The 16816-nt window shown below is 33.0% G+C and overlaps 2 non-coding genes across 2 annotated transcripts; both read left to right on the top strand.

The window, feature by feature from the left end:
• On the top strand, positions 1 to 116 carry LOC147394114 (small nucleolar RNA Z278). Its single transcript, XR_015181895.1, has one exon. It is a non-coding gene; the product is annotated as a small nucleolar RNA Z278 (small nucleolar RNA).
• A 182-nt stretch (positions 117 to 298) lies between these two features.
• LOC147394113 (small nucleolar RNA snoR97) lies at positions 299 to 407 on the top strand. Its single transcript, XR_015181888.1, has one exon. It is a non-coding gene; the product is annotated as a small nucleolar RNA snoR97 (small nucleolar RNA).
• Positions 408 to 16816: the final 16409 nt, after the last annotated feature.

The raw sequence follows: 16816 nt of genomic DNA, 5'->3' as shown, positions 1-16816 counted from the left end.
TCCATTGATGATTATATCCATCTTATTTGAGGTGTGGTGAAACCAAGACCTTGTTTTACAGGGTGAACCTACTTGGAGAAGCTACATTCACATGATATCAATGGATCTTCTGAGGACTTGTCTTGATTACTTTTCATATTTCATTTTTGTTGAATGGAAGTATGGCAGTGGTTTTTTTTTTTTTTTTTTGAGGAATCATGTCTAGCTTGTTTGTTAAGACAAGTCGTTTCTACCATTTATATTGATTACAGAGCATATTATGGCATGTAATTGAGTTTCATTATCCTCCAGGCTAGAATTTACAAAGTGGGCATGGAGGCTGAAGAACTCAGACAGTTTGTGTTGTCTATCGGCTTCTTCTCTTTGCATCTTACATGAGCTTGGAGTTAAATAACAACACTACATTTCTTTTAGACTTTAATTTGCATTAACATTTTTATTTGTTGGTTGAGGTTAGGAACATGTCAGTAGTATCTCATGTATGCTGTTAATTGGTTTTAAGAATCATTGGTGTTGTGTTTTAGTTAGATATGTTGTGTTTTAGTTGAACAATTAGCTTTTTTTTAATGGGTAATTGGTTTTAATTTCTAGCCATATACTGTGATTATTGTTATATTTGCTCGACTAATACTGCAGGGTTCTGGTTTGATACTGTGGTCCTATCCACTTTCATCAACAGACATATAATTCAATTGTTGAAGGGTTGAATTTTTGGTGTTTAATGGAAATTTCATATATTTTGAACATGTCAAGTTCTTTTCACTCTTTTTTACCATTTTTTGTTTTTATATCTGGGGACAATGTAGTACATTGATTGAGGAATCAAGAGGCTTAAAGATTTATTTTGTGCGATAATGTCCTATGGTTTTGGAATCATGGTTGCTCTTGTGGGGATGATGGCAAAGTCTAAATCAAACCTCTCTAATATTGTTTATGTTTCTCTCTCTCTCTCTCTCTTTTAAATCCTATATTGATTTGATCAAAGTAGGAATAATAATATTATATTCATCATCACATCTGTGTTCTCATCTAATCCTACATGTATAAAATTGCTTGTTTTTTGAATAATCAAATATAAAGTCTATTTTTAATGTTAGGTGGGGACATATAATGAGTAAAAAAAATATGAAAATCCCAATTGATGATTTGGTATATGTTGCACACATTGTTATAGGTATTTAGGATGATAAAGTTTTACGTTGTTTTTATTGGGAGTAGACCTGGGATTTACACAACGTGGGAAGAATATCACAAGAATACAAATGGATACAGGGGTAATTGTTTTAAAGCATTTGAGACATTTGAAGAAGTCGAAAGACATTTTTTGGCTTACAATCAACTTCACTATGGAAACCCACTACAATTCCCTGAAGAAAGTCAAGGATACGAGAAGAAATCACAAATTCTTGAAGAAAGTCAAGGGCCAATAAAGAGATCGCATAACTGCGAATGTCCGTTGTTTTACATAATTTTTATTTTTACTGTGTTTATGGTTGTGTTAATGGTGTATAAATTTATCGAATAGAAGTTTATCTGATGTATAAATTTATCGAATAGAAGACTTGTATAAATTTAGTGTTCACAAAACACTTCTCTTTCTTGGCAACAGCCCTTGGTAAATTTATCGAATAGAAGACTTGTATAAATTTATTGTTTATTCATAATGTTTCTCCACTTCTTGAAAACACTTCCAAGCTTATAGCTTTCAAGTTATAATGAGTTCCATTGGCAACAATTAGAGCGTCTATAAATATAATTAACATGGTTGCATCTTCAATTTCCTAATTAGTAGCTGAGATTTCAAAATTTCCTACTTCAGCATTAGAAAGGTATGTGTGAGAGTGGGAAGGAAAGTAGTCACCCACACGTGATGAAGAGCCATGGTTTTGTTTATTTGGGAATGTTCTATTGTTACACGTTTTAGTATAGCAAGTGTTCTATTTTGTTTGCTTAGCCAAAACTAAAAAAAAGTGATCTGTTTTGTAGAGCAACTCAAACAAAGTACCATATTTTGTACAAGTTTGAAACATTCATCAACTGTCCAAAGTTGGAACTCTCCAACATTTCATAACTCTTACTTTATAAGGAGTCTCTTTACTTAAGTGAGACTTGATAACTCACCCTAGAGTCTGATATGAGAAAATAAATGATGAGGGTGACATTATCCAACTATATCTAGACGTATAGATAGAACCCAAACCCAAAATGATGATCATCCAACAAAGATTTCCAAATTTTTCTTTTATTTCTTCTTTTTTTTCATAGATTTTTTATAAAAGTATTGCCTTCATTTTGATCAAATCCAATCGTTGAAAACGGTTTTTACAAGACAATCATCCCAACATTTCTTCAGAATCCCTCCCTATCTCCATCATGAAATAGTTCAATTTCTAACTCTCAAGGATGTTCTCACTTCCAACATAAAACTGAACTCAGCACACTCATACATGTGTGATGGCATACTACAGGTTGCACACGTTGATTGGTCGTCAGCTTCATCTTGCGGACACCAAGATCTCGTAATATCTACAATAAGAAAGGAAACGAATTCGAATAGCTAAATTAATTAGATCAAAAATCAAAATAACAGTCATAAACATTACTGGATCATAGACACAAGAAATTTAGGAACCATAATCTAATAGGCAATTGAGGAATGGCCACAACATGCCTAATGTTAAAAAGAGTTTATTTTCCAAAGAGGTTCAAAATCAGCACAATATGGCTACCTATGAGTAGGGCATAACCTCTACAACAGTTAACTAGTTTGTTAACTGGAAGCTTCCATCACCAATGAAAGCAAGCACTCGTTTATTTGGTGCAGCCTGAGCGTACCCAAAGTGTTGCTCCTACTGACCATCCAATGGATCCATATTGCATTTGGAACTCATACCTACAGCACCCATTTCACTTTCATGAAAACTTCAAACATACTATACATATGCAACCTTCAAGCATACCTACAACACCCATTTCTTATACGAACCTTATGAAATAGCTCTAGAGCATCTTCATACTTGCCCACTCCACATTGGCTACATTCCTCTCAACCATCTTCTCAAGAAAATCATTTGCTTTACGGAATCTATCAGCACTACAGTAACCTTCAAGCAAGGCATTGTGAGAGAAAATCTTAAAAAATAGTTCTAGGTAACAAAAATTAAGCATGAAACCAAGTCAAATCCAAATAGCAGTTAGTGACCTCTCAGACAAGCAGAACTGCATTTATACAACCATCATATTTCCCTGCAACCGACAATAAAATAAAAAATAAACAAACAAATAAATAAATGATTGATTCTGAAGAAGATACAAATACTATTCGCCAAACAACAAAAACTGCAAGAAGACACTCACCCCATATAACCTTCCCAGCAGGTGTAACCAGACCAAGTTCACTAACATTCACCTGTATTTTCCAGTTAGAAATTCCATTAACAAATAAGCCTAGGAACAACTTTCTGAATAAGGATCAAATAGAGATATTAAAGGACTAGAATCACCTCAATCATGGTACCCTTAGTGATGACTTCCATGCATTGTTAAATCACTGTTTTGGTTCCATGCATATCTTGTCAGCAATTGTTCATTGTGACATGAAAATCTCTCATAATCTAACAATAGAGATATCTTGAACAGCATGATCTACATACAATCAAAAGAAAACTGATAAAATATCAAAACACAACTTTGTATATATATGTAGCTACCTTTTCATCCAATACATGAATAAAGCTTTATGTAGGTCTCATAACTCTACCAAAAGGCAATGGAAATTCTATATTTTCCCACCTGCACAATATCACAATTTATTTAAAATGGCATCCTCTATCCAATTCATTGGAAAAAAAAAAAAAAACCTTTGGTGAGTTTTCTTTTCCTTGAAAAATCCTATTGTTTTACTCCATATAAATTTCCCAACGCATGGCAAACCAAATTAAAGATCAATTAATTGTCAAACTCAAGTTTCTGAATTGTTAAACCTTGAATTCAAGTTCTAAATTGTTAAAACAAAAAATAAAAAGTGTCTAAATGAAATGAGTCCATTGGCACTACTGTAGCCCCTCCATATCTGTTACATAAACATAAGATGCTTCAAATTAGATAAAAGTACAGAGATATATAAACCACTCCAAAAAAAAGTTTGAAATTTGGTCTCTGATGTCCATTGACACTACCACAGCCCCTCTATTGTTATAGTCACATAGCAGCGACGTCCTACCCCAAAGGCAATGCATCGTAATTGCAATCAGTTTTTTGATCTAAATCTTGCACTTCCTCATTCACTAAAAATAACAAAGAAGGAAAAAAAAACCTTATGTCATATTTCAATATATATAAATGTGTATTATCTTACAAATATAAATTTAATCACCTTCGATAGATCCAATTCGCTTTCTGTTTTGATTTTCAGGACAAATCCGCCTGTCATGCCCAAGTTTTTGACGTAATGCACATTTTCTTTTTTTCTTCTGTTGGGCCAACTCAACACTGCTTTTCAATCTACCAACATACTAAACCTTTTATTTTCCCTTCTCATCCTTCTTCCTACCCTTTGTTTGTGAGACATTTAGATTCAAAAGTAACAAATCCATTTGATCATTACTGTTTTCCTCATCTTTATTATCAGATACGTCAACTGTAAGTTTCATTTCTCCAATTTTTTTTAATGTTTCATTTAAGTCATCCAAAAAGATTTTGTATCCCTCGATTGAAGTTCCTGTAATACAAACTAACTTAGTGGTTTGTTGACATAAGAAGCTAATTCTCATTGGATCCGACTGTTCATTTTCATTGCCCATTGTATGTGAACCCGTGATTCTGAATTTACGATTGGCTTCTTGTTTCCATCTTCCAAGAATATAGTGAGATGGTATATTATCAATGTCATGACGAGCAAAAACCTTTAGAAAATGTCGACAAAGTATTTCAAGAAATTCAAATTTTTTGCATTCATAGGTACCCTCGTATGTTTTCAAATTAAACTTCACCATGAACTCCTCAGGTGCATCATATTTACTTTTCACGACATACAATTGATATCCATTATCGATTGTCCATTCTTCTTCAATTCTAAATTGAATCACTTTGACCCATTCTTGCTTAAATTTCTCAAACACATTTTTAGTGTATAATTTTACTGCGTGCTTTAAAAGTAACTCACCCTTATGAACACATCGAAACTTATGCTCTGAAATAAAATCTTTTTTACTCTCTGCATTTACATTCTTTTGCAACGCTTGCTCATGCTTAACAATAAATTCTTTGAGATTTGACCTTGAAGTAACGAATCCATCGAAAAATACATTGATACTTTCACTACGACCGGTGGTATTCATACTAGCAAAAAATATTTGACGATTATAAACTGGCACCCACGACTCTCTTATTTCAAATAATTGTTGAAGTCATTCGTTGTTTTCCAATCTATTTTTCACGATCACTGACTTCCATTGCTTTTCATAATCCTCAATCGTGTATGTCAACCATATATAATTTTTCATTTTACCTTTGAAGTTAGTATCTTGAAAGTGTATATGAGACAATTTCTCAGCAAACTTCTTCTCAATATGCCAAATACAAAGACAATGACGGGTGTTGGAAAATACTTTGGCAATTGCATTCCGCATTGCTAAATCTTGATGTGTGATTATAGATATTGGATGACGTCCTCCCATTGTTTCTAATCATGTCTCAAACAACCATATAAAGGTTACCTCAGTCTCATTTTGTAGAAGAACACCCCCAAATTGTATTGACTGAAGGTGATGATTTACTCCAGTAAATGGGACGAATGGCATATTATACTTGTTTGTTCGATAAATTGTGTCAACTGACACCACATCCCCAAAATATTCATATGCCATTCGTGATCGAGAATCAACCCAAAAAAAGTTAACTGCCCAACATTCATCATCACATTGTATCGCATAAAAAAATTGTGAATTTTCAACTTCTTTCTTCTTGAAATAGTTCAATACTGATTGTGCATCACCCCCTTGTAGTTTCATGTGTCTTACATCTCTCAAATGATTGTAACAATCATTGTTATTAAAATCGATCATGTTCCCACCTAAAATTGATGCCACTTTCCCAACTGGCATGTTTTCTCTATGGAATGCTTCGACTAAATTCTTAGCTGCTTTTGGCATGATTCGATTTGACCTCATCTTCATTTTCCTAGCTGGTGTAACTACCTTATGATTATGGTCATCATTAAAAATCGATACTTTCCATCTAGTGGTTCATCTGTCGTTTAAAATACGCATAGTTGCGTTACATCCACATCTAATAGTAGAACAACTTCTTTTTTTCTCGATTTCATCTTCTTCTTCTACCTTCTTTGGTTTAAATTTACCTTAATGTGAGCAAACGTATGTTATTCCAGTTGGTTCATCTGAACCCCGTCGTGACCTAGTAGTGGTTCGAGTTCGAATCCAAAATCTTTGCCGACGTCCATAATCCTCATAATACTTTTGAGCTTCTTCACTTGAGTCAAACAACATCCCCACATAAGGTACTTTTAGATTTTCAATGTCCTTGTTAGGACTCTGACAATCAACATATTCATCACTATCTACTTCAACTATCGACAATCCCACAATGTCATCAATAGGCATGCCATCATCTTTGTCAACACCAATCTTATCCATAATGGACTATTACAACTGAAAAAAGACCAATAAACTACAAATGATTCAATTTTAAGTTATATAACACAATAGTATTTATAAATAGTAACTAGAACAAAATACCTATAAAAAGGATTTTAATAATATAAACTAAACACACACAATACTTAAATTAAAGAAGTAAAAAAAAAATAATTATCACATATTGGGAGACTTAACTAAGTGCACCTTGTGCATTAGGTCTGCACCGAAGTTACTACCCAACTAAGCCGAAATGCATCTAAGGCATCAGACTAACAAACTTTCTACTAAGTTATGATATTTTGGCCAATGCTGATCAATGTACTTAGAATTCCAAATACCTAGAACATGCAGAACATAATTCAGCAGATATACTTTTCTACTGTTATAGATCGATTCACTAGTGCACTCATAAGCATGCCCATCATGTAGAATTCAAACTATTATAATTTTCAATTTAATAGATAATTCCAACAACAGATGCATACTTGTCCATCCGAGATCATTAAGAGTGCAATCAATGATAGTTTTTGGTTTAAAATTTGTTTCTGACAATGGAGGAAAAGTTGTGTACACTTCTTATTTATACTCTGCTTGTGGGGTTTTGAATCATCTTCAAAACCCTATATTGTTCTTGAGATCAACAGGAAAAAAAAAGGAAAAAAAAAAACCGAGAAGAACCCTCTTCTTCAAATCGTAACAATTACAAAAATTACAATGGTAACAACTACAAAAAAAAAAAGCCTAATTTCTTTAGAAAAAAACTACAATTGATTTTCCTAAAAAAACGTAAGTTCAAGAACTACAATAAAAAACAATAAAGAGTTAAATTTACCATCCCAATAAAAAACCCAATCGATTACATATGAATTGGATTGGCATTAGCACAAAAATTGGGGTCGTTTTTTCTACAAAAATCAAGATCCAAATAACAAAACAAATCAAGAGAGTTCAGAAAAAAAAATCAAAAAATTGTTTAAAAAAAAAAAACCATCCACATTATCTTTTAAGTTCAAGAACAACAATAAAAAAAAAACAAAACAAAAAAACCCAATTGATTAAAAAAAGAAGTTAAATATATACATATTCGATTGAAATAAAGATGGATTGACGGCAACGACGAGAGAGGGCTGAGAGAGGTTCGAAGACGACGAGAAGCATCGGGAGTGGAGGATCTAAAACTTGAGAGAGAGAGAGAGAGAGAGAGAGAGAGAGAGAGAGAGAGAGAGAGAGAGAGAGAGAGAGAGAGAGCACATCTTCGTCGTTCTTTTTCTGTTTATCTTCGAAGAGAAAGGGTTACAGACGAAGTGATTTGATAGGAGAGAGGAGTTAAAATAGAATAAAATCATTTTTGAGGGAGCCAATTATAAATACGAGACTTTTTATAATAAAAGTGTAATAATAGATTTGAACCATCGGATGCGTTATAATCTAACGGCCTGAAAAGCTAGGCATGAGACTTGGAAGACTTTGGGGCCGCTGAGCCGTTCCCATATATATATATATGTATGGGACGGTTTAGCAGCCCTAAGTTTGCCAAGTTTGGTGCCAAACATTTTTCAAAATATGGGTTAAAAGCTTTGGAATGAGCTGATGTTTTGTGTGGATGATCTCTATGATGAGGAGATCATCCTCACCAAAAATCAGCCTATTTCAAAACTTCTAACCCCATCAAAAGTGATTTACAAAAATTGGACAATCCACGATTCTTCAACTTGTAAACGAGGGTTAGAAGTTTCAAAATGAGCTGATTTTTTGTGATCTCTTCACCGTAGAGATCATCCTCACAAAAAATCAGCCTATTCCAAAACTTCTAACCCCATCAAAATTGATTTACAAAATATGTTTGGCACCAAACTTGTTAAACTTTAGGGTTGCCGAACCGCTCCCTATATGTATAGGGTAGCGTTCAATGGTTAACTTTTTGGCAAAACATTTTTCAAAACACATGAGTTAGAATTTGGAATGGGCTGATTTTTGGTGAAGATGATCTCTATGGTGAGGAGATCATCCTCACAAAAAATCAGCCCATTCCAAAACTTCTAACCCATGTTTACAAGCTGAAAAATCGTGGATCGTCCATTTTTTGTAAACTATTTTTACTGGGGTTAGAAGTTTTGGAATGGGCTGATTTTTGGTGATGATGATCTTCTCACCGTAGAGATCATCCTCACCAAAAATCAGCTCATTCCAAAACTTCTAACTCATGTTTTGTAAAATGTTTTACCAAAAAGTTAGCCATTAAATGGGGCCCATATGTATATATATATATACATATGGGCCCCGTTCAGCACCAAACATTTTTGTCCTACATGGGTTAAAAGTTTTGAATGGGTTAATTATTGGTGAGGATGATCTCTAGGAGATCATCCTCACCAATAATCAACCCATTCCAAAACTTCTAGTCCCATGGTTACAAGTTGAAAAATCGTGGACCGTCCATTTTTTGTAAACCATTATTGATGGGATTAAAAGTTTTGGAATTTGCTGATTTTTGGTGGTGAGGAGATCTTCACCACCAAAAGTCAGCCAATTCCAAAACTTCTAACCCATGTTTTGAAAAAAGTTTTGCCAAAATGTTTGGTGCTGAACATTTCCTTATATATATATATAGGGTAGCGTTCAAGGGCAAGCTTTTTAGCAAACTTTTTGGCAAAACATTTTTCAAAACGTGGGTTAGAGGTCTTGGAATGGGCTGATTTTTGGTGAGGATGATCTCTACGGTGAGTAGATCATCCTCACCAAAAATCAACCCATTCCAAAACTTCTAACCCATGTTTACCAGTTGAAAAATCGTGGACCGTCCATTTTTTGTAAACTATTTTTGATGGGGTTAGAAGTTTTGGAATGGACTGATTTTTGGTGATGATGATCTCCTCACCGTAGAGATCATCCTCACCAAAAATCAGCTCATTCCAAAACCTCTAACTCATGTTTTGCCAAAAAGTTTGCTAAAAAGTTGGCCATTGAACGCCCCCCATATATATATATATATATATATATATATATATATATATATATTTGGAGCGGTTCAGCAGCCCTAAAATTTGCCAAGTTTTGTGCCAAACATTTTTTGTAAATCACTTTTGATGGGGTTTGAAGTTTTAGAATAAGCTAATTTTTTGTGAGGATGATCTCCTCATCATAGAGATCATCCTCACAAAAAATCAGCTCATTTCAAAACTTATAACCCATATTTTGAAAAATGTTTGGTACCAAACTTGGCAAACTTTAGGGCTGTTGAACCGTTCCCATATATATATATATATGGGAAATGTTCAGCACCCAACTATTTACCCAACAATTTGCCCAACATATTTTGTCCTACATAGGTTAGAAGTTTTGGAATGAACTGATTTTTGGTGAGGATGATCTCTACGGTTGGAAGATCATCCTCACCAAAAATCAGTCTATTCCAAAATTAACCCCATGATTACAAGTTGAAAAATCATGGACTGTCCATTTTTTGTAAACCATTTGTGATGAGGTTAGAAGTTTTGGAATGGGCAGATTTTTGGTGAGAATGATCTCCTTACCATAGAGATAATCCTCACAAAAAATCAGCTTATTCCAAAACTTTTAACTCATGTAGGACAAAACATGTTGGACAAATTGTTGGGTAAATGGTTGGGTGCTGAACGGAACCCATATATATATATATATAGGAGGGCGTTCAATGGCCAACTTTTTGGCAAAACATTTTTCAAAACATGAGTTAGAGGATTTGGAATGGGCTGATTTTTGGTCATCTCTACGGTGAGGAGATCATCCTTACCTAAAATCAGCCCATTCCAAAACTTCTAAACCCATCAAAAACAGTTTACAAAAAATGGACGGTCCACGATTTTTCAGCTTGTAAACATGGGTTAGAAGTTTTGGAATGGGCTGATTTTTGGTGAGGATGATCTCCTCACTGTAGAGATCATCCTCAACAAAAATCAGCCCATTCCAAAACCTCTAACTCATGTTTTGAAAAATGTTTTGCCAAAAAGTTGGCCATTGAACGCTACCCATATATATATATATATATATATAGGGAAATGTACAGCAACAAACATTTTGGCAAAACATTTTCTAAAACATGGGTTAGAGGTTTTGGAATAGGCTGATTTTTGGTGAGGATGATCTTTACGGTGAGGAGATCATTCTCACCAAAAATCAGCCCATTTCAAAACTTCTAGCCTAGTTTACAAGTTGAAAAATCGTGAACCGTCCATTTTTTGTAAACCATTTTTGATGGGGTTAAAAGTTTTGGAATGGGCTGATTTTTGGTGATGATGATCTTCTCACCGTAGAGATCATCCTCACAAAAAATCAGCCTATTCCAAAACCTCTAACCCATGTTTTGAAAAATGTTTTGCCAAAATGTTTGTTGCTGAACATTTCCCCTATATATATGTCCCTTGTCCTTGGCCGTCTTCGATAGACCAATGTAAATGATCTAAATGCCCTCGTCTTCAATCTATAAAGAAAAAAAAAATGAAACAGAAAACTTTAATTTTCTTCAAAAATCATATTTCAACTTTCAAAATTTTTCTACCTGTTTATTTTCAACATTAAAATTCTATCTACTTTAACTTTCAAATCTCAAGAACAAGATATGTGTTATTAAGTAGAAATGATGTGTTTTTTTTTAATAGAAAATTCAAGTGTGTTTTATTAGGGATTAAAATGAGACTCAAAATGATGAATTAAAGATGAGATTAAATAAATAGATTAAAAGTATTTTAGTCTAGAGATGTTTTTCATTTATTTATTTATTTATTTTTGATATTGAAGGATTTCCCCACATTTTTTGAGATGGCGACTAGTCCCTACAGTCACATGCCCTTACCCCATGGAAACTTCCCAACTGGTAACATGGTAAGTAAAGAAGCCAACCAATTTTGAAAACACGATAGAGAGAGATAAACCTCCGTGGCTAGTTTTACAGTCCAACCAACCCCTTGGGGATGACTTGTTTTAGGAAGAAAAATTAAGGAGTTTTAGTTATAAGTTGAAAATGAGGATATTTAAATCATATTTTATTAGTCTACAAGAGACGATTGAGCACAAAGGAGAACAACATCAGTTTGAAAAGATAAGAACATCAAATATTCACCTAAAACGTAGAGAGGGTATGTGTCTAAATCAACTTTAGACATGCCCCTCTACGTTTTGGTAAAATTTGTGATGCCTTGACTTCGCTCTTCAAGATTTATGAAAAATTAATTGAAATTTCCTTAAAATCCTTTTTTTTCTTCTTAAAATCAGTCATCTTCAATCTCTTGGAAAAAATTTTACCCTCTTCCTCAATCTTAAGATTCCATCTCTTTGGATTGACATTCAAAACTCAAGAACAAGATAAGGACTTTAAGTTAAATGGTTTTCCAACAAGAGGTGATCAGAATGTTGAAAACGATAGATTGAAGAGGATATAATCAACTTACCATAGGGGGTTGAAGAAATCTCAAAGACGACTGATTTCTAGAAGAAAAATCAAGGGTTTTTAGCTAGAGGTTAAAGACAAGAGCATTTATGTTATTTTTCATTAGTCACGTAAAGAAGAAAGTGGTCATGGGGGCCGTATCACTAGTTTGAAAAAACTAGTGGGTATCTCAAATATTCACTAAAACATGAAGGAAAATGTCTAAATTACCCTTTTGTTTTAATTTTTTCAGTAGTTACAATGTTGCGCCAACTTCCTTTTTTCAATAACATACAAAATCATGAAATTAAATATGAATTTTGTCTGTAATTAACTATTTTGGCTTTTTGATGACTGCACTCCTTTTCCATTTCTTTTTATCTGAAAAAGTTCTTTGTTCGTTATGTACTTGGCTTAAAAAAGCTGCTTTTTAAAAGGAATTAATTACGAAAGTGAGTATGTGCTCAAAGAAGAAATGGAAGTTCGATTATTTTGGGATTGTCATCCGCTGCTCTCTTCTTCTATTCTGTTTTTTTACCCCTTGTTTTAATTCCTTGTTTTTTTTGGTGTGTTACAAAAAAGTTGGTGTGGTGATATAAGTATAACCGATATTTCATATGTATTCGTATAAAGTTGGTGTGTTGTAAAAAGGTTGGTGTGGTAATACAAGAGATAGGTCGAATATTGATGATAGATGGAATTTTTTATTTATTTAAATAAAGCTTCTCTTTGATGACATAATAGAGAGACACATTTGTACTTTTGAATGCACCCTTTTTACCATTAATGTATTTAGGTTCTATAGAGGCATACTTACGCCCGTTAACATGGATGAATAAGAAGCATTCACGTGATCATTAGCATGAAAAAGCTCAATTAATTAAAATGGATGGGGGCGTTAATGGAGCCCGTCGACCTGTTGGCCCAGTTTGCCCAACAAAACAAGGGTTAGGGCATTCATATTGAATCCGAAAGGTAGGGTCGGGCTTAATAATTTTCAACCCGTTAAATCCGGATTGGGCTAGAGCCTTATAATGCTCAATTTGGTACTACTTAATCTTATAGAACTATTTATGATACATTTAATTAAATAAATATTTTTCTAATAAAAGTAAAATATGTTATCTAATTAAAATTTAACTCTTATATACAACCTTTATAGGTTAATAAGACATTAATTTCAACTACGATTGGATAGTCTCCAATATGTTAAAAAAAAAAAAAAAAAAAAAATTATTTGAAAAAGACAATTTTTTCATTCAGAATATTGAATTTTAGTAATTTTATTTGGCCTGAGCCAATTAGGGCTGTGTCAGGGCACAGTTAACTTAGGCCCGGTACTAAGATAGAGCTAGTCTAGGTAGAACCCGTCTCTTTAGGACCAAGTTAGGGCTCAAACAACCTCAGCCAGAACTCCATTAACACCTCTAAAAATGGACATGTTACATTATTTATTCTAAAGAATTAATTTAGTTGATGAGTGATTTTTGCCGAGATATCCCCGTGTTAAATGTGTTTAGTTTAGTTAGAGTGACACATGACAGGATCAAAGCACTTGATTGCACATAATTGAGTGGCCTTGTTGATAAGGGGAGATCATGCGAATAAAGGAAAAAACTAGTGTGTATGCTAACGATAAGACCTTTACGATAATTTTTATTAAACTAAAATTATGTTCTCAGATCAATTTAGACAGAGATCAAATTAAGAAATAATTTTGACTTAATATGAAATCAATAGGATAAGAATGGAAAGATCCTAATTGAGAAGGATATTGAAGATAAGGGAGATTTGGCAAGATTCTCACCAAAAGATTTACCAAAAGAAGATGGACTCTTTGAGTCTATAAAGGGAGAAATCATCACATGAATAAACAATTTTTGGTTCATTCTCTAAGTTATCCTTTTAAATTTTTATTAGCTTGATCATCGGAGGGCTTTGATCTGGAAAATCCTCTTAGATTTGAGACTTTTTTTTGTAGGAACTAAAGAGAGATATCTTAATCAAGATTCAAGTTTAGGAGGTAATTGTTTTTATCTACATCTTTTGGCGCCCACCATGGGGCCCAAGGGACGGAGAAGTAAAAAAATGTCTCTAAAGAAGCTCATGTCACCATGTCCAAGAAGCACTACAATATGAGGGGAAATTTGTAGCAGTAGGATGATTTGCCTCTAAAGATATATGGAAAAGATGGAGGAAGAATAAATAATGAGGGAAAGGAGCACGAAGGGGAGAAAGCTCATGTACCACATCTAGATGGTCAAACCATCATAGGACAGATGTAAGAACTTAATGACAGAACGTTAGAAAAGGGAGAACAAGGTACTTCGAATAGAGAAGGAGAAATTGGTTCAAAGGATGGACCCGAGATATCAGAGCTCCTAGGTTAAGTGGTGTCAATCGATAGTCGAAAATTCAAATCTGATTCGAATTCAAATTCAAACATAGGATATTTTCAAAAATTTAGATATCAGATTCGAATTTGGATAGTTTTATATATTCGAATCCTTATCAGATACGGATTCGACTATTAACATTTCGAATCCGATAATATCTGATTCGAAATAATATATGTTATTTAATTTGATTTATTTTTTATATAAATAACATAATATATACTATTTTATTTGATTTATTTATTATATACATAACCATCATACTTCAATCGAAATCAAATGCATATTGAATCAGTCAATTTTCTATCATTAAAACAAAATTACCTACCTGGAACTCTAGTTTGCCCATCTTTTTTGTCATTATCTTGTTTGCCTATTTTTCTCTGAGTTGTTGGACATGTCATTTCACTTGGTATCACTACCTTTGCTCCATATGGTATCAGTGAGATCTTCTCCTTGAAATGTCTGACATTCTCTACTAGGTTAGACATATCAAACTTAGAGTAATGAAAGTTTTGGGGATTTTTTATCCCAAAATCTCCTCTGTGAAAGGAGAAGTCTTCAATGCAGCAGCCTGGCAGCACTTCCTCCCTTCTTTCTTTCCTATATCATTCACCTTTTCATCTTTTTTTTTTTTTCTTTTCTCCTTCATTATTGCTTGTGCTATAACATCAGTAGTGATGAACTATTGACCTTATGAGGCCACTACTTGCTACCTCTAATCTATTTGGAGTGGTGGTTACCTCCTTCCTACATAGTCGGGATTCTTGTGAGGCACTAACCTAGGTAGGACTCTCGACGGATGCTTATCGGTTCGAATACAGCAATATCCGAATCCGAATCTCAAATTTTTATCTGATATCCGAATTCAAATTTGAATCCAACAGATCTTCTAAAACTCTATCCGAATTTGAATATGATTATCTTATTGGATATCGGATAAAATCCTATTAGAATTCAAAAATTTTGTATATTAAAATAAAAATAAAAATTCTATCAGCAGTTGGGCTGTCTCCAAGGTAATCTATTGTATAAAAAAAAAATATCAATGGAATCTACTAATTTACCAGATATAACTGTTATACAGGATTAGTTGTGAAAGTTGCCTGATATTTCTATTGATAATTTTTTTTTAATGCAATAGATTACCTTGAAGACAACCCAACTGCTAATAAGATATTTCTAGGGTTAGAAGGAGGTTGTTTTGTTGTCTATCTCGTGAAGACCATTGAGATAATTATTGAAATTTTTTATAGCTAATTTATAATTGCATGAATAATATTAATTTTTGATGGGTTGAACAATCATTATTGATAAACGGGTTTTTAGTTTCACCAAAACAGAGTAATTTCTGTTATTATTTTGAATGATTGATTTGTTATTATTGATTGACTGTGTTGGTTAAATTTTCAGTTTGCTATTGTACATTGAATATGTTGGTTGATAATAATTTGTTTTTTGTTACTTTGTTATGTCACTTAAATAACAAAAAACAATTTTTTATAAAATTTTGCATGATGTGCACAAATAGTGGAAAAAGATTTGTCTGACAAATGATTTTCTAAGAAATATTTTCTTGGCAATCAAACACGCCCTAAATTCTTGGCAATCAACCAAGTAGATTGATTATAAATATCAATTAAAATTAAATTAGAGTCTATTGTAACAATTGACCTCAATATAAAAGTTGTTCTAATCTTACAATTTGAAGTAATCATCATATGTAGTTCGGACAATGTAATCTTTGACGTTGCCATTAAAATTTGAGTATTACCACCAATGAACATTAGATCTTCACAAGAACCTCTCTACCGACATACAATAATTCTTCGATTAGCCATCTCAAAAATATAAATTTTTCTTAAAAAAAAATTTAAAATTATATACCAACAAGTAAGAGAAATTAGAGTGTAAGAAAACAAAAAGACTAATCAGTAGAATTGTTTGTAAGAGAAATTAAAGAGCATAAATGTCGTTATTTATAGTGGGTTTTTTTATGACTACTAGGGTGGAAATGTTACCGTTGGAGCATAAATTTGATTCTTATAGTGAAAATCAACAGTTGGTTTGTTGGTTTTTGATAGCTACATGAAAATTGACAATCAAACTGCCAATTTATTACTTTTTTGATAATTTAGTAAAAAAAAAAATAATTAATTAATTAATTTTTAAATAATATTCCCTAATTATTGGTCTATCAAACAACTTTTCTAACCTACATTTGAAAGATAAACAGAAGCCCAATTTCCTCTAGATCAATACTTATTATCTAGATATTAATAATTCTTTTTTTCTTTTTTTTTTTTTTTTTTTTTTTTGGGGGGGGGGGGGGGGGGTGGGGGTTACTTTTTTCTTGGGAA

This window comes from Akebia trifoliata, chromosome 9 (assembly GCF_017979445.1).
Source record: "Akebia trifoliata isolate Shusen 1 chromosome 9, ASM1797944v1, whole genome shotgun sequence".
Taxonomy (NCBI): domain Eukaryota; kingdom Viridiplantae; phylum Streptophyta; class Magnoliopsida; order Ranunculales; family Lardizabalaceae; genus Akebia; species Akebia trifoliata.
The sequence above is the reverse complement of the archived record's forward strand: the minus strand, read 5'-3'. Positions and strand labels throughout refer to the sequence as shown.